Raw genomic sequence first — 19,195 nt, 5'->3', positions numbered from 1 at the left:
GTTTTAGGCCAACGAGGCTCTGGCGACTGAACCTACAGTTAGTATAATCATCCGTAGGGTTCTTTGCTGTCCTGTGTTTTGTCCTTATACGTATGTGCTGGGCAAACCCGTACCCAGGATTTTTTTGAGGGAGGGGACTAATCCATATATATATATATATATATATATATATCAGTGGCGTATACTGGGTTAAGAACCTGGGCTATCGCACCATATCATAGTGTTCGAATGGACAAAAATTTGCTGGTGGGGGTGTTTTTGTTTTTTTTAACTCATTTGGGGTGGCGGGTTAAATATAAATACCTCATAAATTAAACATGGAAATGTACACTGTCTGTAAGGGAAGGATTTCAAGAATTTCATTCTTATTTGCATAAATAAGAGGCCCATATTGTGAAATATTATGTAGGCCTATATATGATAATAAAAATAAAATTTCAACCTACCTATTCTTTGACGATTTTAAGTTCGGATACTCCTTGTTGGCGCAGTGGTAGTGGTCTTGAAACTAAAGGGTCCCGGGTTCGATGCATGGTGAATTAGATACCACTTTAACTGTAGGTCCGATCCCCATTAGCTTATCTGTTCATAAAGTGGACATACAAGAAAAATCCACAACGCTTTTTTTGCTTATCGTCATTCGTAAGCCGAATAGACAGCTTGTTAATTATGTCCCTCATTTCAGTTCACTACACAACACAGCACATATCATTCACAAAAATACAATCCACTCACTACTGTATTCACACGCTGCCTCTAAATAAATTCCAAGCACCAAGACCACTCGACGCGATCTAGACCAGAACTGGTCCTTGTCATTTCGGTAATTTTTAGATGCACTCATAAACCATTCACGCTCAGCCAACAATTTTCTACTCCCCACTGTATCTCTAGTTGTTTGAAGGTCAACGACCTCTTTTTCAACTCCTCTGCAAGCGTTCAATGATGTTCTTGTCTCTGCCACAAGGCAAACTTTCCTCTTGCCTGCGATAATTTGGCTTTACAATTCCCCATTCCTGAAAAAATTACATGGTGGGAAAAATTGATTTGCAACATTGACGAAGACTGTTGAGGAAGTTCAGAGGGTTTTACCCCGCCATATGCAACCCTGTTCACTCTCCTGTAACAGTTTGGCTCCACAATTGGGGAAATTACATGGTGGGAAAAATTGGTTTGCAACATTGATCAGAGCCCTGTCAAGCTTGCCCGTTCCCCCCGTGGAGGCCAGCCGCCTCGCGAACTCAAAGAAAGCGGGCAATGTTTCCAACTTCTAAAAAATCAAGTACCGACAAAAAAGTTTAAGACCACCATGAAAAATGGCCAAAAATTCAGTATGGAGTGTTGTATGGAACCAACGGTTCCTGTCCAAGAAAGACGTGACGATGATACACATGGAAAATACAATGTAGTCTAGTTTGAACGTCGCAAGACACGAAACCAATTTTTTTCCGAATGTGTAACATGTGGTTGGCAAAATGGAAAGTGACAAAAACGTTGCTGAAGCTGGCAACATTGCAGCTGTGTGCGTGAAACCGGTCAGTACGGTAGCCAGTCTCTTGCGCATCCTTATTAGTGGCTCCAGGTCAGTTGCTGTTCACGCAGGCAACATTGCGAGCGCATTATTGTGTGTCAGGTGTGTAAGGTAAGTGGAGCTGAGTGAAATGGCCCGTCATCGTGGGGAACAGGCGATTTCGGTTGAAAAGCGTGCTGTGATATGTGCACTGAAAAATGAAGGTTATTCGGAACACGAAATAGCAAGAAAACGGAATATTTCCAAGACTGTGCATTGGACAGATACCGTAAAACCAACAGTTATGCTGACCGTGCACGTAGTGGAAGAGCTCGTGTAACGTCTGCAGCTGACGATAGATATATTACAGTAACTAGCAAACGGAGCAGGCGCCTAACAGCACCAGTCATCGCTGCTTCCCTGAATAACAGCGGAGTGACGCCTGTGTCTGTGTCAACGGTGAAGAATAGGTTACGTGAAGAAGGGCTTTATGGCAGAGTAGCTGCTAGAAAGCCATTGTTACGACGTGTGAACAAGACGAAACGATTGGCTTGGGCTAAAACGCACCAAGGTTGGACTGTGGATAACTGGAAACGGGTACTCTGGACCGACGAATCCAAATATGAATTATTTGGCAGCAATAGGCGAACCTTTGTGCGCCGAAAGGTCGGTGAGAGAATGAAAGAAGAGTGTATTGTTCCCACAGTGAAACATTGTGATTGAAATGCAATGGTGGGGGGATGTTTTTCCGGAAACCAGATGGGGAACCTTCATAAAATTCAGGGAACATTGGTAAAAGAAGGGTATCATAAGATATTGATGCACCATGCCATCCCCTCTGGTCGTCGTCTTGTTGGTAATGGGTTCATATTTCAACAAGATAATGATCCCAAACATACATCCAAATTGTGCACGCGGTATTTGGAACGCAAGGCAACAGAAGGGTCATTAGTTCTCATGACGTGGCCACCGCAGTCTGCTGATCTTTCACCAATTGAACTGCTATGGGACCAAATCGAAAGGGACATCAGGAAGAAGTTACCCAGCAACACTCAACAGCTATGGGAATTCATCAACGATGCCTGGCGTAACATTCAACCATCCTATCTGGAAAAACTATTGGAGCCCATGCCACGTGTTTGCGCTGCTGTCATTAAGGTCAATGGAGGACATATTAATGAAAGCAAAATATGAAGTGACATTAGTATGTATAGTGGATGTACCTATGTTTGTACATTGCCAAGCAGATTCTTACATCTGTTTCTTGTACATTCATTACGAAATATATTCATTTCTACTGATTTTTGGCACTTTTTCCTGGTGGTCTTAAACTTTTTGTCGGTAGTGTATGTATATATATATATATATATATATATATATATATATATATATATATATATATATATACATACAGTGGCGGCTATTTGGGTGGGCCTCTGAGGGTAACTGCCCCGACCTTTTTTTTTTTGTTGCCACTCTTGCCATCGTACAATGGCCTCTTAATGATTGTCTACCAAGATAAAGTAACTCTACTTGCCTCCCGAACCACAGCGAAAACTGGGTGGCAAGAACAATTTTCTGGTTTTTAGTATACAAGTTTGAGTTTGAGTTTTAGGTCCTCTTTTATGCCCAGATAGACTAATTAGGACTGGACCTATAATTTAAATTTTAGCATTAATATTGATTAATTGATTGATTTGGTGTTTTAAGTCCACTTTATGCACAGTAAGGCTAATCGGGACTGGACCTAGAGTTTAAAGTGGGATCCGAACCACTTGGTATGTGCCTCCACCGAGTATCGAACACAGGACCCCTTGATTACAAGGCAACGACGCTACCACTGCGCCATCGGGGAGGCCTTTTTAGCATTAATAGGTCATAGTGCAGGAGCAAAAGTGGAAATAATGGAGAGGACTGCCTCCCTTGCCCCTCCAATTGACGACACTGCTGGTACCCTTGCATCAATGGTTATAAAACTAAAAGTGCCCAGTATTGCAGTCTGCAGTTTTCTGGAGACTGTCTCTCTACACAACACATCCATTTATGCAAGGACAAAATTGAAATTTTTACAAGTTTGAAAAATCGTCGATGTTATTTTCGTAGCTTTTTATAGGTTCACATTTAAGAATTTTATGGCTCGAGGGGGCTCATGACCCCCATGGACCCTCCCCTGGGTTTGGGCCTGGTGCTGGGTGCCCCTATACAGCCACAGCTTTAAACACGTTCCCTGCCAGGGTGGTTTCGCCAATTTCTTTTCCCTGCGACAAAGTGGTAATTGGGCTTTCCTGCAGAATGGGAAAATGACACTTTTTCCCTGTTAAAAAATAGAACAGCCAAAACACTAATATGCGTTTTCGGCTCCCCACACCTTCTCAGTCATGCCTGATGCGGATCGGCGCGCAAGCTACATGTTTAGGTCATAATGAGAACATGGCAAGATAGGTTTGCGCCAGTTCAGTCATTATGACCGACGTGGCAGAGCACGTGTCCTAGGTAAAAAAAAAAAGAAGTAGTTCTTGGAAAAAAGGTTGTGATTTTAGTTATGTTAAGGGGTTGACCCTGCATAATGTGATGGGGAAATAGCCAGATTGCTGACGCACACAAAATGTTTGCTTCAATCAATCGTGGACTCAAAATACGCCACTTGCATATAGGGTAAGCATACCACTTTTTGACACATTAAGAGGAACTAGTTGGGGAAAAATTAATTACACATATTGTATCAGTACATCTTTTTGGTTTCGGTATTTTATAAACTTTGACACCTGTTCTTAAGTGAAATCGATTGAGACATAGTAAAAACAGAAATCAGTTATTTAATTTTTTATTCAGAACCTCATAATGTCTAGTTGTTGGCATAAACTGACCAGTTATTGTCACATATGTGCCCAGTTATTTGCACTCCATATTTACAACGTGCTAAACCTCTAACATTCACAGTTATTGTAGGTTACGTAGTAGCTAAGCCTATATTGTAGTTACAAAACAATTCAAATAGCAATATGCCTAGTGAAAATTATGAAAGAACTCAGAAAAGTAAATCAGTGAAATGGTTTAAATACCGAAAGTCTGTACCAATAGTTGTCAGTCTGAATGCTGGTACTTGGCCCTGGTGGCAACTACTGGTTAACATAAAGCTATCAAAGTCAGAACGCTCGCATCGTCATTCTTATGTTTTAAATAGCACCATGGTAGTGTTAAAAACATGAAAGGCCTATTTCTTCCAAATTGCGAGTTATTCCCTTGTGCCAAGTAAATGGGAATCATGCACATTAGCAATTGGCACCCTTGAAAGCGTGCAGCGATTAAACAATTTGTTGGCAATGGGACGTCAATGCACTTCCTTTAGGGTCTAGCTAACCGTTAAACAAGAACCATGTGCAATAATTTCATTACAACAATAAATAACAAGAGAAACATGAAAACATATTCCTTAACCTACCTGCTTAGAATTGAGCAGAAATCTTGAAAATCACAAAAGCCTTCCAGATATACGAGATTTTTCGACAAGAAATAACAAATGAAATAGTTGCCGCTTGCAAATGTCATCAACGGAAGACAGGTCAGGGCAACAAGGTGGGAACAAGACCAATGTTGCCAGTTTTACACAGATCTTAATTTCTACAAATATTCCTCAACGTGCCAAAAAACTGGGCAGTGCCAATTACAGGGAAGCTTAACCTACGTTAAACGAGTAGTATTCTCGATATTTTTTTTCAATAAAGGACCCGCAATAATTTACTTTGGGTGGGGCACAGAAAACTTCGCCACGCCACTGATTCAGCTATTCATTCCAATGATGTGTAACGCCATGCCTGCTACAAATCAATGTATAAACTAGGGATGGCTTCAAGATTCGGATAACGGGTATTCGGATTTCAAACTATCCAATATCCGTTTCGGTTGTAACGGATAATCCGAACATCCGAATATCTTGATAATTCGGATATCCGGAGAATTCTGATATCAGACTATGCGATATCCAGGTATTTGAAATCCAGATAGAAAATTATCCGATATGTGGATGAAATCAGGGGTGCCCACAGGGTGGATTATGGCGCAGGTTGCGCCATCGAGATTTGGGGGAGGATTCTTTTCCCTTCAAATAATATAAAATTCAACATTTATATCTTTTTCCAAAATATATGTAAGGATTTTACACCTTAAATGCACCATATTTAATCCATTAGATGAAAAATGGAAGTGTTTAAGAGTAGGCCTGTTATCGAAGGTGGGGGGAAGAGATTTCCAGCTTTTACATATTAGACCTTAATTGACATGTTGGTTCTGGGAGGGGATTCTGAATTAAATTTTGGGGGGACAGTATCCAATTTAGCTCTTAGATTATGGCGGATATTTTAGTTAGAGAGCGGATGAGCATTAAATTGAGGGGATATCCAAATCTTGTGTATTTCTATTGTCTTAGACTGTTGCGGAAATTCTGGTGTGGAGAATTTTTTTTTTTTTTTTTTTTTTTTTTTTTTTTTTTTTTTTTTTTTTTTTTTGAGGAGGCAATGTCCACTCTTCAATATCAGCAGTAAGTCTAAAATTGATTGAGTATTAAATTTAAAGGGAGAGATAGGAAGTTCTTTATAAAGTGTTAGATTGTCGAGGGACTTCTGTAGTGAAGAGAGAGTTCGAACATTAAATTTTGGAGACTGTATTTAGCGATATGGTACTCACACGTTTTCGACCCCGAACGTGCCAAAGGAGAAGATGGAAAAGACTATACCGCGTTTGTTAGAACCTGTCCCGTTTCCCGCGCTAGAGATCGCTCGGTAGTTTCGCTGCCAATGAGAAACGAGGAAAAATCGTCTGCTGGACAGCGAGGAGCGAATGGAAGCCAGAAGAGAGGCGCTTACGTAGACGCTGTTGCCACGTTGCGTATTTTAATTGGCTGCCTGGCTTTGACTTTCCCCAGCACCGAGAAAAGCCAGCGATCAGCTAGCGCGGGAACCGGGACAGGTTGTAACAAACGCGGTATAAGAATGTATTGACATCCTATTAAATTAATATTCTTGAAAGCCTGCAAAGAAATTTTCTTGCTCGATTCGCTCGCAATTTTATGTTGATAGGATGCGTGTTTGGCGCTTTAATGAGGTGAATGTGAAGTTTTATACTATAACTGCATTACAAGACAAGCGATATTCTCGATTATGATCAACGATTTTAGGGGCGGTCTTGAGTGATGGGCCCCTGTTTAGGTCGGAGGAGCAGATCAAGTATAGGGTTCAGTAAAGCTAGGAAAAAAGTTACTTTCGGTAGACACTCTGTCGTAATTAAATACTTTGTGGAGATTATGATATGGTTTGAGGGTACGAATGACATGATTTTGGGGGGGTACGCATGACATGATTTTGGAGGGGACGCATGACATGAATTTGGGGGGATGGGCACCCCTGGATGAAATTGTTTCCAGATTTGGCCATCCCTAGTACAAACCCAACCCGAGCACCACTTCTGCGCTCTTCGCTGGCAATCAATCACGCAGAAACTTGGCTAAACAGAACCGACATTTCAAAAACCCAGAACATGCATTCGTTGAAAGTACAGGAAACATTTCGAGTATTTGGACGTTTGCCAAAATGCGACCACTGTCCCTCGTCTGCGTTTACGGTTGGGGGAGAGAAGGCCAGGAGAATGGCCCATGACGTCACATTCTCAGGCAGGGGATGCAAGCCACGGTTTAATGGAATTTATGTGTCCTAGTTAGGGAAATGCAGGTTGTTTTTTTCCTTCTTTTTTCACGCAAGGATCGTTCTTCATGATGACTGCTATTTCAAGTTGCCAGCTGTTTGGAAGAAGTGGAATCAATGCTAAAGCATTATCTTAGAGGGGAGGGTACACAGGCTGTCCTGTATGCGCATTAAAGATTTATTTTTAGACGTCTGGGGGAGTACAGTCAGTTAATACGATGACAAAGGTGCCAATCGCAGTGGCGACTCATGACTCTCTTGGGATGTAGGGAGAAGTTATAGTAAACAGAGGAAGATTTGAAAAATGCGTTCAATTACAGTCACACGTTTCGCTTGTGCTATCCTTTGCATTTAAAATGTTAGCTACAGGCTCATGCACAAGAGAGGTGAAGAGGCCCTTCCCCCCTTGAAGTATGGAATATTTAAAAATGCGAAACTATAAGGTACTACGAAAATAACATTGACGATATTTCAGATTTTGCAAGAATTTCTTATTTTGCCCCCCCCCCCCCACCCTTGTCGTCGTGTGGGTTGACGATATTATTCATTATTTATTTTTTCCGGATAACTGTAGTTTTAAGTTCAATTATGCATCTACTTTTCGAGTTTTGAACTTGCGTTACTCTCACTACAGTTATGTAATATTGTTAATTTTCCCACAAAATTGTTTCCAATGGCTAAACAAACGAAATGGGTTCAGCATAGAACATGAAAAGTTTTGAGAAAATTGTTTGTTTACTCCCAATTTTCTACCGATTTCCTGTCCTAAAATTTCTTCACGAACAGAATCGGTCACAACAAAGAAAAGATAGAGGATGGATCGTGGCATGGTCGTAAAAACCTTGTCACCGGGTCGAGATATTCGCTTTTGTTTGAAACTTGTCCGCTGGTGAAGTAGAAATAAGATTTGGGCATAATTTTATTTCTATTTCCTGAAAACATATTCCTTTGAATTCGATTTCCCTCTCCCAGAGACTCACGTTCGCATATCATTCTATATTTTACCATTAAGCCGGGAGCAGGGTGCTAGGTGGCAACAAAGATCAAACTGTGCTAGGTTTAGTACCATTTTGCTGGGGTTGGCATCTCTGAATGAGGAAAAACTTGCTGGTTGCTCGCCGATCTTCGCAACCTTCCCCCCTCCCTTGCACTACCCCTTCCACTCCTCACCCATATAGCTATAGTGTGACAAACGAGGATCCTCAGCGGCAGCAAAGCCTTTGTGTACATCGTCTTTGGGCTGCGGCTGGAGCGAACAACAACAGTTAACTATTGACAGTAGCTTATCTTATCAATTGTAAGTACTACATTGTGCTCATAATTTTATAACTCATGTTAGACTCCTAAAGAGCAGAGAACTGGAAATAAGCAGAGACGCAACCACGAATTTTTGCCAATAATAATAATAATAGACCTAAAAATAACTTTCTTCTTCTTATTACTAGTAGTAGTACTAATAGCAGTACACAAAGGCGTTATTATCCTTGTAAATCACGCAAAAAGGGGGTAGGAGACTGTGCTAAACAATTTATTTTGGAAGAAACCATTTGAAATATTTTTTTCAACACATTCAATTTCACATTAGCTAATAATGGAAAACAAGCACACAAACTGTATTTTTGAAAGACAGAAAATGCTTGATGAATGCAATTATTTTTGCACATATGGCATGCATTAATTTCGGAAATTGTATTACAGAAAATAATCACATTGCGAGCGAAGCGATAAAAAAATTTTAGATCCAAATATTTGGAAACTGAAAACAATATTGATTTAATAGGGCGCAAATAACTTCACGGGGCACCATGGCATTCTCTGTTTTACCACTAGCTACGGCTCTGAACTTGAAGAGACTGTAAGGAAATGAGACATTGCGAATGAAGCGAGCAAGAAAATTTTACAAAATGTATGTTTATTTCTGTAAAATTTCAAACCGAGGAGGGCAATTGCCACTCCGTGCCCTCTTGCAGGAGCCCTTGCCCGTCTGTAAAAAAAATGCAAGAAATACGTGAAAACTAATTTCATCTTGAGTATCCTTTTGTCCTGCTACTCTTAGATTCTGTTAGTCTTGCTTTTTGTACTTAAATGTTTGCCCCCCTAGAATTGATTTCCATCCGAGGTTGGGGGGGGGGGGCAATGCCCCTCTACCCAACCTGCGGGTGCGCCACTGGAAATAAGTATAAATGAACTGTATGTAGTTCCTCACTTCCTACATGGAGGAATCGCCCCTGGACAATCGTCAGGTAGAGGCTCAGAGTTGCGAGGATCGTATTTATTTCAAAACTGACGATTTATTCCTAGTTTCAGTGGCGTACGCAAGGGGGGTTACGAGGCTTAAACCCCCCTTTGAGTTTGTGAAATATTATGAAAAATGCTGTGGGGAAAAAAATTAAATGGCCAACTTATTACAGAAAAAATCTGGTTCAATACTATTACTATTATTACTACTACTACTAATAATAATAATAATAATAATTTGAATTATTATTTCCATGCAGCACGGAGAAAAGCGCAGCATTCCAAACACACTTGTCTTTCAGAGTGAATGGCTTGAAAAATAACACGAATTCTTGAAAGTAAAATATGAGGGCAACTATGATTTAAAAGAGAGAAAAGTTGTTTTGTATCTCAGTTGCAACAATCTTCAATACACTAGCGTACACAGGATTTTATTTTTCGGGCTGGAATAGTAAATATGGAAAGCACATGATTTCGTTTTGGAGGGCAGGACGCATAATAAAATATTTCGTATTTTTTGAGCTTTTCAATCTATGAAAATTGTATTCAAAGATAAAAAATGGTAATCGGGACTCACTTTAAATTAGGTTTCGCATTTACACATTTTGATTTTTTAAAGTTCTTAACGGATTTTTATTTGAAATTTTTTATTTTCTCAAAATTTCGGTACGGGTTCTAACCCCATCAGCCACCCCTCTACGTACGCCAGTGTTCAATGAACATGTATTTTTTTTGTGTGTGAACAATGAGAATTAACTAAAGAAAGTTCTTGGTTCCTTGTAAGCGGCTAATGTATAGACAATTCCTAGGCGGAGAAGAATAAAGTCATCAGTCCGCCTTCCCATTGTTTACCGCAGCACGTTTGAATATTTCTCTTTAAAATGTCTCACCTTGTTGACTAGACAATTATTCAAACGACAATATGCTTAATATTGCAAAATGTTTTGTTGGTAAGAACAGCGAGACAATCCAGATGTGAATTATCGGGAACATTTATGTGGGGAAGAAGCCGGAAAAATTCCAACGTATTCTAGGAATCGAACAGTGGCGTATGCTGGTTCTAACGAGTGGGTAATCTCCGACCCTTGATCCTCAAACTCCAAAAGTTTCCGTGCAATTTATGCCAGGATCCATATTGGATTTAGGAATATTGTGTCGGAATGTTTGTCTTGAAAATTAATTTTGTTCCAACCTCCCAAACTAACAGACACAGCACACACTTCAGCAATGGTTTCAGAGTATGATTTATCCACCAACTACCCCGTTCAACCAACACATCATCTCATAAATGCTGGAAAACATTGTACATATCAGTTATGCATGCCACTATATCTCCTAGACCAGCACATGCAAAATAATCTAACACAGTTGTTTTTAGTGGTTTTTATTTGATTTTATATGTTATGTTTCATTCTGTACAAACGTTGGATTGAGATGTTCGGGCGTGTTTGATACATATTTGAAACAACAAAATTTTAGTCGCCAGCTCCAAACTAGCTCAAAATGGCCATTTGTGCTGTATCTGACATTTTCTCAATAAATAAATAAATAACCAGGTATGATTGTATGTCTGAAGACGTCGCAGAGTAAAATATATTTGGTTTAGGTAAATATTTTAATTAATAAATAATTTAATTAATAAATCAATCAGTCAGTCAGTCTCTCTTATGGACTGGCACATATAGACATTAACTCACACAAGACACCATTACCTACTCAATCTTTCTTGTTTTTCCAAACACGGTTAAGTAACTGGACAGTTATGTAAACAACTGAATGAAAACTTGATTTTATGCCTTCCCTGAAAATGTTGCAACAAAATTTGCATACAGAAGTCAGTCAAGTTTTCTTGTAACCCTACAACCATATAACCCCTAGAGAAAAATATATGCTTCTCGTGCTTATGAATTCTATTTAAATGCATCATCAATTGTAACCCAATACCACATTGTTTACAAAAACTTTGATTTCTGTTATTTTTTACTGTGCATTTAAAAAAAAGCCCTACAATGTATCCACATCATTTTCCAGCCACTTAGAAACCACAACTGTATTATTTACACATACTTCAATTATCTACCGGTTTTCTGCTAGCCAGTCCAAAACTTGAGGAGTGAAATATGATATGATCACATGAAAAATAAAGTAAAAATATGGTACTAAAAAGATGAGAAAATTTCAACAAATATGACAAACATAAAACCTCACATGATATGCTGTTAATATCAAGAATATAAATTTGTGTTTGGTTTTGAAAACCGTGGCTACACTTTCCATTATAGCCAGAACATAATTTTGTTTTTAAAAATCCAGCTGCTAGAAGTATGTGTTTCTGTTTGTCTTGTGTAGTATCGGTGGTGTGTATGTATGTGTCTTGTGTTGTAGCTGTGCTGTCTAGTATGTTTGTGTAGTAGTTGTGTTGTCTAGTATGTTTGTTTTGTCTTGCGTAGTAGTTGGGTTGTCTAATTTGTTTGTGTTTGTCTTGTGTAGTAGTTGTGGTGTGTTTGTGTTTATATTGTGTTATAGTTGTGATGTGTTTGTGTGTGTCTTGTGTAGTAGTTGTGCTGTCTAATGTGTTTGTTTGTCTTGTGTAGTAGTTCCTCCATTCATATTGGGGGTTAGGCGTAGAGCTGACAACTCTGCACTGTAAAAAGCCATGTCAAGAATCAGCAATATAAGGCCATGGATGTTCCCAAGGTAAAATATTCCCGAGGTAAAATAGTCCCCCGTTCGGATCTCCGGGTGGGAACTACTTTGGGAGGTCCCTGGACTAAGGATAAGATCTACATTAGGAATAAGGATATTAAATTAGGCACCTGGAATGTTCTGAGCCTTTACCGGCCTGGGGCATTTCAGTGTACAGTTAATGAGATAGTTAGGTATAAATTAGATGTAGTAGCTGTCCAGGAAGTTAGGTGGCCAGGAGAAGGGAATTGTAAAACTAAAAATTATACTTTTTTCTATGGTGGTACTGAAAATCATAATTTTGGAACAGGTTTTTTCATAAATAATAGAATTATCTTGGCTCTTAAAACAGTAGAATTTATTAATGATAGGATATCATATGCAGTTTTACAGGGTAGGTGGTGTAAAATTATTTTAATAAACATACATGCACCAACGGAAGATAAAGATGATAATACTAAAGATGATTTTTATGCAGAGTTAGAACAGATCTTTGATAAATTTTCTCAGTATGATATGAAAATTCTGTTAGGTGACTGTAATGCACAGATTGGCAAAGAAGAGACATTTAAACCCACGATTGGTAAAGAAAGTCTTCATGAATTAAGTAATGATAATGGTATAAGATTGATTACTTTTGCAACCTCAAAGAATTTAATTGTGAAAAGTACCACTTTTAAACATAAAGATATCCATAAATATACCTGGTCTTCTCCAGATGGTAAAACTCATAATCAGATAGATCATATTCTCATTGATAAGAGAAGGCATACTAGTATAATTGACGTTCGTACACATAGAGGTGCTGACTGTGCCAGTGACCATTATTTAGTAATTGCTAAATTAAGAGAAAGACTCTCAGTGATAAATCATAAGCAACAAAATCTAAAACTTCTAAAATTTGATACAGGAAAGTTTACTGATGAAAGAATTAAGAAAGATTACCAAATTAAACTGTCAAATAGATTTGATATTTTGCAGGATTTAAATGATGATGAAAATATAAATGAAACAGACGTAAATAAGAATTGGGAGCACATACGTAATGCAATAGAATCAGCAGCTAAAGAAAGTATAGGATACCATAAACCGAGAAAAAGTAAGCCATGGTTTGATAATGAATGTCATAATCTAATAGAAATAAGAAATCAGGCTAGACTTAGGTGGTTAAATAACTCTGATGATACAAATCTAAACAATTATAATAGAATAAAGCGAGAAGTTAACCGCACGTTTAGAAGTAAAAAAAGAGATTACTTGAAAAGCAAAATTAACGAAATTGAAACAAACAGCAAAAATAAAAATATCAGAGATTTATATAAAGGTGTAAATGAGTTTAGAAAGGGGTGTCAACCTAAAGTAAACTTGATAAAAGATAAAGACGGTGATTTTCTAGCTAACCCAAGCGATATTCTAAACAGATGGAAGAACTACTTTAATGACCTATTAAATGTCCATGTAGGAGATAAATCAGAAGTGAATGAAGTACACACAGCAGAACCTTTAGTTCCAGAACCTAACTTGACTGAAGTTAAAGATGCTATTAAAAGGCTAAAGAATAACAAAGCACCTGGCATTGATTTAATACCAGCTGAGTTAATTAAATATGGTGGAAATTCATTAATATGTCAAATTCATAAATTAATTTGTTTAATATGGAATAAAGAAGAAATCCCTCAACAGTGGAAAGAATGCATAATTGTTCCTGTGTTTAAAAAAGGTGATAAAATGAACTGCAATAATTACCGTGGAATTTCTCTACTCTCAACAACATATAAAATATTATCTAACATTCTTTTAACAAGACTAACCCCATATGCTAATGAAATTATAGGTGATTATCAATGTGGATTTAAACGTAACAGATCAACTACAGATCAAATTTTTCACATCAGACAGACACTTGAAAAAAAGTGGGAATATAATCAAAATGTCCATCAGCTATTCATTGATTTCAAAAAAGCATATGATTCGGTCAAAAGAGATAAATTATATAATATATTAGTAGAGTTTGGAATACCTAAGAAGCTTGTTAGTATGATAAAAATATGCACCAGTGAAACAGAAAGTAAAATTCGTGTGGGTAGTAATATGTCTGACAAATTTACAATTCATGATGGGTTAAAACAAGGAGATGCATTATCTCCATTGCTCTTTAATTTTGCCTTAGAATATGCTGTTAGGAAGGTAAATGAAACTAAAGAAGGACTAAAATTAAATGGTGTGACTCAGCTGTTAGCATATGCAGATGATGTAGATTTACTGGGGGATGATGTGAATACAATTAAGAATAATGCTAAAATATTTTTCAAAACTGCTACAGAGATAGGTTTGGAAGTTAACAAAGAGAAAACTAAATATATGCTTACAGGCCGAAACCAAGTGTTAGTTAATAATCAAAATCTAATTATTGATAACAACTCGTTTGAACCAGTTTCCAAATTCAAATACTTAGGAGTAATATTAACAAATGAAAATTATATTAAAGAGGAAATAAAAAGTAGGCTTAATTCAGGAAATGCATGTTACTTCTCTCTTCATAAACTTTTGTCTTCTCGTTTAATATGTAAGAAACTAAAAGTTAAAATATACAAAACAGTAATTTTGCCTGTAGTATTATATGGAAGTGAAACTTGGTCCCTTACATTGAAAGAGGAACATAAATTGAGAGTATTTGAAAATAAGATCCTTAGGAAAATCTTTGGACCTAAAAGGGATGAGGAGACAGGTGAGTGGAGAAGGTTACATAATTTAGAACTACATAATTTGTATTCATGTCCAGATATTATTAGAATAATTAAATCAAGAAGACTTAGGTGGGCAGGCCACGTGGCACGAATGGGAGAGGAAAGAGGAGTTTACAGAATTCTTGTTGGGAAACCTGATGGTAAGAGACCTGTAGGAAGGCCAAGACGAAGATGGAAGGACAACGTTGAGATGGACCTAAGGGAAATCGGTAGGGATGGAAAAGAGTATATAGTTCTTGCTCAAGATAGGGAAAGATGGAAGGCCTATGTTGCTGCAGCCATGAACCTTCGGGTTTAAGAAGGCTAGAGAGTTAGTTAGTTAGTTAATGTTTGTCTTATTGCTACGACCACAATCAATTAATTCTCGTTATTGCGGTTTACTATACGTGTATAATTTCAAATAATAAAACAAGACAGTATTATAAATCTATAAAAAAACAACCTGTGAAATATAAAATGAAAGACGTGCACTAGTGAAATAAAAACAGCAATATTAATTTAAGTGCAAAATTCAACTTACTCCAGGACCCGATTACTTGTGCTGTACCACATCCAAAGCACGCTGTTTGTCCAGTTGCACGTCAATACGTGTCTGTGCGAAAGATTGCAGCTTAACAAAGGAAATTATGTGACTTTTGGATTTTTCATGTTTGGCACAAGCGTTGCAAAGATTACAGTATCCGCCACGCGTCCATACATTCTTTTCAGCCCCGAAAAGTAAACACGGCCAACAAAAAAGCAAAGCTTATTAACTTCCTGTCAACCATGGTGTTTTGTCATAATTTGCTTGCGAAAATGCCTCACATATTCCCGATTTTTGTCTTTGTGTGTAGAAATAAGTTCATGCGATGACACTGCCCTACCTGTATTAACAATTTGCAACTTCTCCTGAAAAGATCTTGTTCCGAAAGGTTTCACCAGCAAATCTTGTATCACATCCATTACCCTTTAACACAGCACTATCACGACAAACACTAACACCTACATAAATAATAAACACGAAGCACAGCACGAAGTCAACGACTACACGCATTCAGTTTCACGCGCCAAACTTATGTTGTTGTGTTCCTGGCTCAGAATGAAATTCCCTATGAATGATAAAAAAAAAATCCCTTTCCGAGCTCGAAATGACAGGTTTTAAAAGTTCGAATCATTGCAGGCCAGAGCCAGAATTTTATTTCGGCCTACGTAACCCACCATCGTGAGGAAATTGGGGAGCTCCGAGTGAGTGAGAGTAATCCGTAATCCGGTCGCGAAGTCCTACAACGGCTGGGGGTCGGTCGGGCTGACCACCCGTCCCCCTAGTCTGGCTGCAGATCTCCACGCCCCCTTGGTGGCTCGCGTGGGATGGAGGCCAGCAGTCGGTAGGTAAGCCTTGGCCCTATATTGGGCTGTTGCGCTATTGGATTATGGATTTAGTGGGGTTAGAAGTCCTGAAGATGAATCTCAGATTATTACAACGTATTGTGTAAGGTATTTAATCCTGCTAATGAAGAAAAATTAATTACCACTATACACTTTTTAAATTAGATGTTTGTAGGATTTCGGGGAAGGGGGTTTCAGCCCCCCGAGTCCCCCACCTGGCTACCTGATGTTTTGCGTTTTATGTTTAATTCGTTCATCTTCATCACTATTAATCTAAAGAGGCGGAATATAGCAACTTAAATTAACTAATATATATAATATGTTTTTGATATCTTTCCCTTTAAAAAATATTCAGTTCCGTGAAAGAAGTATTCTCGCTGCTTTTGAAGATGAAGATTAGAGAGGAGAAACAATCACTATTTTTGTAAATACAAGAATGGGGAGAGTCAGCATATAGGTGCTTTAATTGCTTAAGCTTTGAATTTTAATTTAGTTTGCTTCATCTTCAATATTTAAGCTTTTTCCTTTTGATAAATTTATGTTCAAGTAACAGAAATCAGCAAGAGAGAAGGACATGTAAAGTGAAAGTTAGCGTACAATTGGTTTGCCCATGTTATTCAATTTTCCTGTTCTTCGCACTCTACCGGGTATGTTTTCCCTAGTTCTGCGGAGGGAACGGGAAAGGTTCTGAAGGTTGAGGGCGCGACCGGTGGACTCTCACAAGAAGGAGGTTACCCTGGGCACGGAATCACCGCGCCTGAGAAGCAGTGTTTCCTCCCCCTCTTTCCTCTCTCCTCCCTCCTCCCCAAGGGTTGTAAGGGAAGCGGGAGGAATGACGTCAGGGTGAGATTCCCGGCTAGAGAAAGGTTCCCGAACATTCAGCGGCAAACAAAAAAAAAAAAAATACAGCCGGGTCATCTGCGATTACCTAGATGACCCAGAGTATACGCCGCTGGAATCGAACCCGGATCTCCCGCGTGGTTGTCAGATGCTCTACTGACCAGACCATCGCAGCTCCTTGGATGAGTTCCATACTTCGATTATTTCAATTTATTTTAATATATTTTCTTGTTTTTATGGATTTTTTTCACACTTAAAATGTCTCACCTCGTTGACCACACAATTATTTCGTAACAAAGATACAAAGAAATGCTCCCAGAATTTCATAAAAATCGAATGACTAGAAAGTAATTTCGTCCTATTGCTTTCATAAATACTCTACTACTTAATAATAGTAGTGGTATTAGTAGGATTATTAGTAGTAATTTAGCTAATTAATTAATTATAAGTATTATTAATTAATTATGAGAATTATTATTTAATTAAAGTATAAAAATCAATGGTAATGTAAATTTTGAGAAAGTTTTAGAAATAACCCCCCCCTGATAAAATTCTGCGTACGATACTGCTAGTTTTATGGCCGTTTGTCTCGTAAACATTTTAGTTAACTAATTTAAGTTACCCCCAATCTTAACCATCACTGTGATTTCAATGTAAAAGTAGACGGTTCAGTTGACCTTATATTTGCGCAGAACAACCGAGAGTTCGTAAATGCTTGTTTAAAATAATCGATCACTCTGCCATCTAGATGTATCACCTCAAATTAAATTTCGATTGCCTCACGACCTGGTGTGAAAATTTAGAACTACAATAAGGAGAGTGACGAGCGGCTAGGGACAGGAATAGCACCTTGGGAAATACATGCTAACAGCACCAAACTTGACCTGCCTAACCTATCCACGTAGGCATATAATAGCTTAAATAAACAATATATAATTTGCCAAACCTATTTACATACTCATTTATCCTATTATATGCCTACGTGAATAGGTTAGAATGTTACGAGCGGCTAGCGAGGGATACCAATTTGAAGATGCCTGCTAATAGCACCAAACCTGACCTGCGGAGCAGTGGTGGCGATTTGGTGCAAAAACTGAAGGGGGAAGGCCCAAGGGTAGTTTACTTTCTCTTGATAGACAAGGCTTATCATTAAGAGGTCATAGTTCGGGGCAAAAATTGACGGGGACAACTACCCCTAAACGCCCCCCATCATAATCGCCGCCGCTGTACTCACGTATGATGTAATTGATAACTACAATAATTTTAATTGCATGGTAATTCATTTAAAGCAAATATTTATATTTAACCAATAACGTAAAATTGCCTGTTTGTGACTAACTTCCCCTGTTGTAACTTTATTATCCATGGAATATCAATAATGATTTTTTTACATGTACCTCTCAAGCACTCTTTAAGCTATAAATATCAAATTTTTATCAGGTCCCCCACCAGAGATATTGGGGCCGAAATTTTGAACAAAAATGTAAAACTAGCAATTTCAATGAGTTATAACTAACAGGTCCCAAATATTTTATGCTAAAACTTTATATATACATATTTCCTTTAAAAAAAAGTTATAGCTATGATGTTACATTACTTCCCTACTAAAAAAATTCTAAACTTTGATTGTTCGAAATTTAATATCAGTTTTGGCGCAAAATTTCAGCCATTTGCAATAGAGATGGTAAAAAATGGTAGAGAACATAAATTGAAGCTTGAAATTTACTGAAAGCAATGTTTTTTTACCGTAGCTTTCTACCATTTTTCTTATCTGAGTTATCATAATTATCGAAACTGTCTGCAAAGGCCAAAATTGTTGCAAGTCATAAAATAAAAATTGCCGCCATTTTAAAATGAAGTCAAGTTTTGGAAAAATAATGCCTATTTTGAACTAACCGTGCATAGGGTTTACAACAACAAAAACATGAAAATTTTCAAAAATGATCCAGCAACCAGTGCTGGACCACTTGGTATGGATTGACACATATACTTTTATGAAAAAGTAAACAATTTTAAGGATTTATTCTAGCGAAACAGTGCAAGCCAAAAGAAACAATTGTAGTATTTGAGCAATATTGATTATTCCACTCTAAAATGGTAATACATTTGGTAAT

At 37.9% G+C, this 19,195-nt stretch overlaps 1 protein-coding gene across 1 annotated transcript in view; it reads left to right on the top strand.

The window, feature by feature from the left end:
- The first annotated feature begins 1,581 nt into the window (after positions 1-1,581).
- Positions 1,582-19,195, top strand: part of Task7 (TWIK-related acid-sensitive K[+] channel 7) — a 75,123-nt gene continuing 57,509 nt past the window's right edge. Inside the window, exon 1 of the mRNA XM_083137296.1 lies at positions 1,582-1,642. The gene's annotated coding sequence lies outside the window, so the exon portion shown is untranslated. The remainder of the gene's footprint in view (positions 1,643-19,195) is intronic.

This window comes from Lepisma saccharinum, chromosome 16 (assembly GCF_977018435.1).
Source record: "Lepisma saccharinum chromosome 16, izLepSacc3.1, whole genome shotgun sequence".
NCBI lineage: Eukaryota > Metazoa > Arthropoda > Insecta > Zygentoma > Lepismatidae > Lepisma > Lepisma saccharinum.
The sequence above is the reverse complement of the archived record's forward strand: the minus strand, read 5'-3'. Positions and strand labels throughout refer to the sequence as shown.